The sequence below is a fragment of the Plecotus auritus genome (assembly GCF_963455305.1).
Source record: "Plecotus auritus genome assembly, chromosome: 8".
NCBI lineage: Eukaryota > Metazoa > Chordata > Mammalia > Chiroptera > Vespertilionidae > Plecotus > Plecotus auritus.
Genome location: NC_137782.1, coordinates 108,736,475 through 108,745,678, shown reverse-complemented (window position 1 = coordinate 108,745,678; position 9,204 = coordinate 108,736,475). Strand labels below are relative to the sequence as shown.

Below are 9,204 nucleotides of genomic sequence, written 5' to 3'. Positions count from 1 at the left end.
TTCTTCTTCCTCTTCTTTAAGAATACCTTTCAGCATTTCATATAATACTGGTTTGGTGGTGATGAACTCCTTTAGCTTTTTCTTATCTGTGAAGCTCTTTATCTGCCCTTCAATTCTGAATGATAGCTTTGCTGGGTAGAGTAATCTTGGTTGTAGGTTCTTGCTATTCATCACTTTGAAAATTTCTTGCCACTCCCTTCTGGCCTGCATAGTTTCTGTTGAGAAATCAGCTGACAATTGAATGGGTGGTCCCTTGTAGGTAATTAACTGTTTTTCTCTTGCTGCTTTTAATATTCTCTCTTTGTCTTTTGCCCTTGGCATTTTAATTATGATGTGTCTTGGTGTGGTCCTCTTTGGATTCCTTTTGTTTGGGGTTCTGTGCGCTTCCTGGACTTGTAAGTCTATTTCTTTCACCAGATGGGGGAAGTTTTTGGTCATTATTTCTTCCAATAGGTTTTCAGTATCTTGCTCTCTCTCTTCTTCTGGCACCCCCATAATTCTGATGTTGGTACGCTTGAAGTTGTCCCAGAGGCTTCTTACACTATCTTCAACTTTTTGGATTTTTTTTCTTTTTGCTTTTTCGGTTGAGTGTTTTTTGCTTCTTTGTATTTCAATTCTTTGACTTGATTCTTGTGTTCCTTTAGTCTGTTGTTGGGTCTCTGTATAATATTTTTTATTTCAGTCAGTGTATGTTTAATTTCTAGTTGGTCCTTTTTCATATCTTCGAGGGTCTCGTTATATTTATCGGCCTTTTCTAGGATATTCTTGAAAAGCCTTATAACTGTGGTTTTGAATTCTATATCCAGTCGTTTGTTTTCCTCCATTTCTTTCGTTTGTGATCTGTTTCTTTGATGCCGCATTTTCACTGCTTCCCTGAGTTGGTAGGGTAGATTTGTGTGCTAGGTTTCCTATATGGCCCAGTGGGTCGGCCTCCCCAGTTAACCTGAGGTGGAAACTCTTGGTGCACCCCTTTGTGGACTGTGTGTACAGCCTTGTTGTAGTTAAGTCTTGATTGTTGTTGGTATCACTGGGAGGAATTGGCCTCCAGGCCAGTTGGCTATAAGGATCAGCTGTGTCTACACTGGGAGAAGTTCGGTGTTGGAAACAGCCTTATAGGATTAGACTTGCCAAATTGCAATAGCCTCTGTGCTCAGCTTGGATGGGGTGGAGTCTCAGGGCGGAGCAGACAGTCTTGGCTTCCAGTCAGCCTTGCCCTTGCGCGTGTGCGCACCTGCAGACCTTTGCCTTCCCCGGCTCCCGAGTCTCCGCCCGAGAGTCTAGATTCCCCCCACAAGAGCGTGGGTCCCCAGGGGCTCACCTGGAACTGGGGTTCAGTGCAGTCAGAACTGGGGCTCAGTGCAGTCAGGAGCTTCTGACTCCCTTCCGCTAGGGAAAGCCTGTGGCAACCTCCGCAGCCTTTGTGCACACTGGCGCGTGCGCCTCCGGAACCCTGCCTGCTGGGGCTCCCCCGGGTCTTCCCCGGGTCTCCGAGTCTCCGGGTGCCTTTCTCTCTACGTGACAGTCCAGACTCCCTCTGTATGAGCCTGGGTCCACGGGGTTTCGCCCGGGACTGGGGTTCAGTGCAGTCAGAACTGGGGTTCAGTGCGGTCGGGGGCTTCCTTCCCCCTTCCGCCAGAGAAAGTCAGCCAGGCTCTCAGCCGCCCTTCCCTCTGCGCGCACAAAGACCCTTTGCCATACTTCCAATTCTCTGTGAGCTTTTCTCTTTCCTTTTAGTTGTAGAATTTTCACTCAGCCAGGTTTCCTATGGTTCTGGATGGTGTCCGTTCTGTCTCTTAGTTGTAGTTTTGAAAGTGTTGTGCGAGGCAACAGTTTAGGTGCTTACCTCTGCCGCCATCTTGGTTTCTCTCTGTATTACTTTTTTTTAAATGCCTATTAAGTTTTTAGGTTACAAGTACTTATTAGGTTATTTGGCCCTACTTACTTGACAAACAAAACTATTAAGTATTACTTATGGCCTAGGGATTCTGTGGAAAAAAATGGCAGATCTAAGTTTGCTGTGGACAGAGAAGGTTTGGGAACCTCTGTCCTAGGACCACTCTCTATTGGAGTTGAGCATATTGAATGGCATTTATCCTCCTGGCCTAGAGTCATCAAAATTGTGTTCTGATTCACTGACCCTTTCTCCAACACTACTCCTGTCTTAACTCTTGATAATTTCAGTATGCACCTAGATTCTCTCATTCTGGCCTCTCATATCCTTGAACTTGTCTCCGATCTTGTCCTCTATCCCAAATCAACTGCTAATTTCCTCTGCAACCTTGTTATTACCACATCCTTTAGTGCCTGACTCCAAAAATCCTTTGACTCCTCCCTGCTCCCCATCCCCTCATTGGCACCATCTTTTCACTGACACCCACCCACCTACCCTTGGCAAATCTTTTTTCCTCCTTTTCAGTTTAAGTTCCATGATCAATCAATATAATCCCTCCCTTGTATATGTCCTCAGCTGCCTTGCCCTTTACTCTTTCATTATATTTGAACCCCTACCCTGGTCACATTTAACCCCCTGCCTCCTCTGGGCCTGCACCTGGGCACCTGGACTATTAGAAGACCCCTGACTGCCTCTCCAACCTATTCCCATGTGGCAGCCAGAGTGACTTTAACCCTTATCACTTTACCCTTTAAAACCCTGCAATGTCTTATTGCCTTTAGCTAAAATACACTCATATAGTTTGTGGGGTCCTCCCTCCCTCCTCTGCCGTTGCACATGTTGCTCCTTCTGTGGAGAGTGGCATTGGCATTCCCTTGCTAGGTTGACTAGTCTGTCAGTCCTTACCGAGATGTCATCCCTTCCTATGTGCCCAAATTCCCTTCCTATGTGCTCTACGGAACACCTCCAGGGGATAGCCCTGAACCTGTACCGCCTCCCTCACCACACTAGAAACTTACTGAGGGCAGGAAATGCATTTTGTTCACCATTGACTCGTTGACTCCACAGTGACTGACGTTCAGAATGCACATTGACTTGTTGAATCGTCCTAAATTTCGGGAACTATGGTGTTTAAATATATATATATATATATATATATATATATATATATATATATATATATATAAAATCTGCCCATGGTCTTTGTTTTGCTATGTAATAACGGATAATACGTTTAGAAGAATTAAGTCTTGGTAAACCAATTCTGCTTCCAACTGCCATTCTAAATTTCTGTGGGCTTGTGCTTATTCTGCCTTATTTCAACATTCACATAATATGCTGAAGGCCTTATAATAATCAGCACAATTGTCCTTTCCTATAAGTAAATCACTCGAGTTACTGTGCACATAGCACCCAAGGAACTCGAGTACAAACCTCTCTTCTTTAATGGTTTCATGTTCTGTTTTGGGTATTTAAGAGGCTAGAGGTAGATGTTTCCTAGAAAACTTAACTGTCAGTACAGAGGTTTAAGGATAGCAGAGTCAGATCCTTACCAAGCACTGCCCCTACAAGGCTCATCCGCCTGAGTTTCATAGGCCCCTGGAGATGTTAGTAATGATAGAAATTTCAAAAATGAACATTAAGGAAGTTCAGAAAAGAGGAATAAGTTGGAGTGCCCCAAAGCACTCCCTAAAATGTGGGAGTCCAAAGTGGTCATCTCAGTGGCCCTACCGAAAGGTCAGGCCAGCTCCCCTTAGACTAGGAAAGATAGTCCTCATGAGACTAAATGGAAGTCGACAAATGAATGAATGTAGGTGACTAGGTAAAATGGAAATAAAAGCCTCCTCAGACATTATGTAATATATGGTGTGTGTGTGGGGGGGTGTGTGTATATATATATATATATATATATATATATATATATGGGATAGTGTACTAGAATATTCTAGAATGGGCAAAAATAAAGAAAACTTTGGCTAAATTGTGACAAGAATTCTGGTTTGTATATATTTATCTATTCTTCATCACTCTTTTTATTCTATTTTATCTAGAGAACAATGTGAATTGGAAGCTGCCTGCTAGATTGCACTCAAGTGCAGTTAATATCATCTTATTATGTTACCTAATAATAGAGAAACATGTAAATTGACCATACCTCCACTAAGCCCACAGCCAATCAGAGTATGCAAATTAACCCAACAAAGATGGCGGTTAATTTGCATACATACGTGGGTCCCAGGAACCTCCTCGGTGCCCAGGTCACTCCCAGCCGGCCATCTGAGCGGCAGGGGGCTATGCCCCCTTCCCAAGCCTAAAGCCTCGGGCGGAGGCTTTAGGCTTGGGAAGGGGCCGAGCCTTTGATCAGAGGGAAGGGGAAAAAAATAAATGGAAACATAACCTTAGGTGAGGATAAAAAGAAAAATAAAGAAAGAAATGTCATATCCTATGGAAGACACATCTTGAAAATGCTTAAAGAAAATTGTCATTTTTTCATGTTGAAGGGACTGGAGTCCGTGTTGATGAAAATACCTTGGCAGCTGCGGTGACTGACAGTGGCTGCAGCAGCGGGGTGATGGGGCTGGTGCCTTCCCCTGATCAGTCCACTCACCTCCCGCAAAGGGAGGCCAGACTGGGGCTTAGGTCCGCTCCCAACGGGAAGCGGGCCTAAGCCATCAGTAGGACATCCCCTGAGGACTCCCAGTATGTGAGAGGGGGCAGGCTGGGCTGAGGGACCCCTCCCCAGTGCACGAATTTTGTGCACCAGGCCCCTAGTTTTCTATAAAGGTGTTGCCAATGTCAGTTAGCTTAATATTGTATTTCTTTCTTGAGCAAATACATAAAAATAATACTGGAATTTTAAAAATTTGACTGGAATAGGAGGGAGTGGGGAAGAAAACTGACACTGAAATACAATGGTACATTTCCTGTAGAGTTCACAAGTTATTTTTCTTTTCTTTATTTTATATATATATTTTATTGATTTTTTTACAGAGAGGAAGGAAGAGGGATAGAGTTAGAAACATCAATGAGAGAGAAACATCGATCAGCTGCCTCCTGCACACCTCCTGCTGGGGATGTGCCCACAACCAAGGTACATGCCCTTGACTGCAGTCGAACCCAGAACCCTTCAGTCCACAGGCCAACGCTCCACCCACTGAGCCAAACCGGTTAGGGCCACAAGTTATTTTTCAATTTGAAAAGCGAGTTTTGCCATTCCTTGTTAATGGAAATACTGCCATTTAGAGACTCGTTAAAAACCATAATAAGGTTTTGCCACTGTTTTTCTGTGGCGTTTTAGCAGATGATACCCTGATGGTGCAGTCCGCAGCTGGTTCAGCTTGTTGAAATCACTCCCAATTTGTACTACATTATGACGTCTCAGAAAAGCACACAACCTGAATTTGCTGGGTGAGAGACAAGAATACTGAAATTGAAGCGCATTTTAAAAAGTCTATAAAATGGTAAACACGAAAGACTCGGAAAAAAAGAAACAAGTCATTTGAATAGTCGCCGAATTACTAGTAAACTAACACCAGCTCTGCAAGATCAGCTTTCAAGAGTGCCGGTTTTTTTCCTAAGTACGTGGAAACTCTTCAGGTGTTTCAGGTAAGGAAATGAGAAAAAGTGTTGAGCCTTTGCATGGAGTTTCACTTCACGTTTGTGCATTACAAGAAATGTTATAGAAATGGGGGATCTCCAGGAAAACCGACATTGCCAAGAGGGCGAAAATGGTCCTTATGAGTCTAGCTAGAAGGCCCTCAATTAAAATTGTATTTAATCATACATAATGTGTAATTTTTCTTTTTACATTCGTAGAAAATTGCTTTCGCGTGTAACGCCAGTGCTGCGAGATGGGATTCCAACCGTGGATTTACAAAGATCCAGGCGCAATCCAGGGCGGGCTCTCGGAGGACAGGGAAAGGTGTTTGTGCCCTGCTGGAATTGACAGCCAATCAGGGCGCAGTGTTCATTCCCACCAGCCAATGCGGGCCGTGACTCCCAGTTGCTCCGACACTGGAAAGTGTCAGTTCTTGTGTTTCCTTCCCTCCACTAGATGTCACTGTAAATCAATCGCTCGTGGAGGGGGACCCGGTGTTTTACGGATGCACACACAGGGCAGGGTTCTAAGCATGGTCAGTCCTTGCACTTGTGTCCTCTCGGACAGTAGCGTCCGGAGCGGAACGGGGGCGGCGGAGACTCACTGAAGAACAGCGCCCAGTCCAAAGCAGCGATCCCAGCTGGAAGCGTGGAGGTCATGGGGTGCGGGGCGGGCTCCGCGAAGCGAAAGGCTGGCCCACGCCACGTTCCCCCAGCCTCCGCCAGTGAGACGGTCACGTGCGGCGGCGGCGCTCTCCCGGCGGCGTGAGGGGGGCGGGGCCAGGGAGGGTCGCCAAGCTTCTAGGCTCAGCTCCCGGCGTTCGGGGATCGCCACAGGCTAGGCGGGAGTGGGCGCGTGCGCCGTGCGGGAAAGAGTGCGGGTGAGGCGGGGCGAGCCTCTACCGGCAGCGCGCACAGAGCTGGCCGCCGCCCGCAGGGGGCGGTCGGGGGCGGAGCCAGGGAGTCGGCCTGAGGGGGCGGGGCGAGGGCGGAGCCAGGGATAGGTCTGAGAAGGCGGGGCGAGGCTGTGGCGCGCGCCCGCTGAGGGGGAGGGGCGGGGGTCTGTCGCGGAGCGCGCAGGGCCGCCCTCCTTGAGCGTGGGTCGAGCGTGGACCGTAGCGCGGCGCGCGGCGCGGCGGTGTGATTCCTTCCTGGCCCTCCTCCCGGCCCCGGCAAGCGCACTGTGCGGCGGCGTGGGGCGCTGGGGTCCGCGAGGCCGGACGAGGCGGCGGTGCCGGGCATGGTGGTGTGGGGCAACGTGGAAGGTGAGCGATCCCGGCCGGCGGCGGGATGGGGGGAAGGGCGGGACCGGACACGCGCAGCCCGGAGGCGCCGCAGCCCGGTCTGGTGGCGGCCGAGCGCGTACGGCTGAGGCGGGGCAGGAAGGCGCGCTGGCCGGGCACCGCGGCTGTCCTCGCGCGGCCTGGCGGCCCGGGGCGCCTGTAGCGCGGCGGCCGCCGGGTTATGTAACGGTGACCTCCCTCCCCTCCTCCGCCATGGCGCGGCCGGCCCGGCCCCTCACTGCGCGTCCCACGGAGGCGCCACGCGACGACTGGCGCCCGCGGCCTGCCTTCCGCGTCGCCCGACCCCCTAGCCGCGGACGCCTCCCGGCACCGCTCCGGCCGCGCCGCAAACTCCCTCTCCTGCGCCGGCGCCTCGCCGGCCATTCAGCGCCGCGCCATTCATTCGTGCGCGCGTTTGCTCGCTGGTTCGCGGAGCGGCGCAGGGTGTCCACGGCGCTGGGTGTCCCCCTCCATCAAACATCCCCGCATTGGGTCCCAGAATCGGGTCGGAATATCTGAAGACAGCTCTTGTGCACTTATTTTTTCCTCCTTGTTTGTTGCCTTGATACGTAGAGCACCTCCTACCTGTCCATACAAGTGCCCCTTTCACACTTGCACTTCCTGTTCAAACAAGTCAGTCCCTGTGTACACGGAGAGGGGCATTTCCTTCCGTAGTAAACTGCTCTCACTACCTAAACCCAACTTTAAAAGAAATACCTTACTATATCACTCCTTGATTGCCTCCCCCTTATTAAAAGAAATTACAGGTGGTGTAAGTCTTCTCTTTCTGTCTTCCAGGCTTCTCGGGTCACATACAGGGTGGGAATGGTTATCCTTTAGGTAAAAATAATGTGGACCAGTAAAAACCATAAAGGGCTTGTAACTAACTGTTAAGGACTTTATGTGATAATTCTTAATTCTGGTGTCCGCCTGATCTCTGGCTTCTCTGCTTTGGTCTTGGAGAAGGAGCTGTTTCCTCTTTGGTTAGGGTAGGACAAGACATTGCTTCTCCCTGTGGCCCGCACAGCAGCCCAATCTGTGGTGTGCCTCTACCTGCTTTCTAAATTTACCATCTCTGCCTTCCCAGGTAGCCTGGCCTTACAGTGCAAATACTGCCAGCATGTCCCTCGCTCTACTTCCTATGTTGGACTCTTCAAGCTCACCCAAAGTTCCTTTTTCCCCGTAATCCTCCATCTTTAATGATCTCCATTCAATTTTTAGTCTATTTGTGACTTTTTAATATCTTTTCATCCACGTTCTGTTTTTCTCTGACTGCCTTTTTTTTGTTTTTAATCCTCACCTGAGGTTATTTTTCCCATTGATTTTTAGAGAGAGTGGAAGGGAGGGATGAGGATAAAGAGAGAGACACATGGATTGTCTGCCTCCCGAAAGCCCCTGACCAAGGCCTGGGATAAACCTACAACCCAGGTACATGCCTTGACCAGGAATCAAAACCCAAGACTAACCCTTCGGTGCGTGGGCTGATGCTCTACCACTGAGCAACACTGGCCAGGGCTCAGAATGTCTTGTAGTCTCAAGGGCAGAGTGTGTCTTTTGTTATAGAACTTTTCACCTGTTTTATGATAAATACATATTTAAATTTTTTTTCCTAAAAAGGTGGGACTCATTCTTTTGGAGTTAATTTCTATGAAGTCGCAAGTAGAAAGTAATTTTTCAAGATAGTGTGTTTGAATATGTAAGACCACTCTTATTTTTCCACCTCCAACTTCAAAACTCAGATTCTACATAAGAGAAGAAACCCTGTCCTCACCTGGAACAGCCTAGTCATTAACAGTAAGTCAGGAAGGGCCCTGGCTGGTGTGGCTGATTTGGTTGGAGTGTCCCCTTGTGCACTGAACGGTCTGGGTTTGATTCCTGGTCAGGACACATACCCAAGGTTGCTTGTTTGATTCCCGTTGGGGTGCATTCGGGAGGCAGCTGATAGATGTTTCTCACATCGATGTTTCTCTCTTTCTTTACCCCCCCCTTTATTTCTAAAATCAATAAAATCATATCCTTGGGTGACTATTAAAGAAAAACGATAAGTTTAGAAGGCTACATGACATATATATCTGATAGTCCTTTCTTTGATAGCTGCTATAGTAGAAAGGCAAGGACTTACATGTAGATTTAAATTCTGATTCTTTTCATTAGCTGTGTGACCTTGGACAATTTAAGTTACTAATATCAGATTTTTTTTTTCTCATTTGTAGAATGAAGACTTCATTCCCACCTTGGGTAGCTTAGGATTAAATGAATTAAATCTAAGGCATCTAGTGAATCCCTGGTACATAGTGAAGCTCAGTAAATACAAATTCCTTTGGAAAATGTCTCTTTATTATAATTCATAATCTAAAGTGAGTCAGGATGTGCTGGAGACAAAACATTAGAAGAAAAATGTAATTAGAAGAGGTGATAGGTACCTCTTGTCTC

At 47.8% G+C, this 9,204-nt stretch overlaps 1 protein-coding gene across 3 annotated transcripts in view; it reads left to right on the top strand.

The window, feature by feature from the left end:
* The first annotated feature begins 6,472 nt into the window (after nt 1-6,472).
* Nucleotides 6,473-9,204, top strand: part of REV1 (REV1 DNA directed polymerase) — a 112,446-nt gene continuing 109,714 nt past the window's right edge. For 2 of the 3 annotated variants that reach the window (XM_080685739.1, XM_080685738.1), the window contains exon 1: nt 6,473-6,753. The gene's annotated coding sequence lies outside the window, so the exon portion shown is untranslated. The remainder of the gene's footprint in view (nt 6,754-9,204) is intronic. The other variant, XM_080685740.1, reaches the window with a different exon arrangement.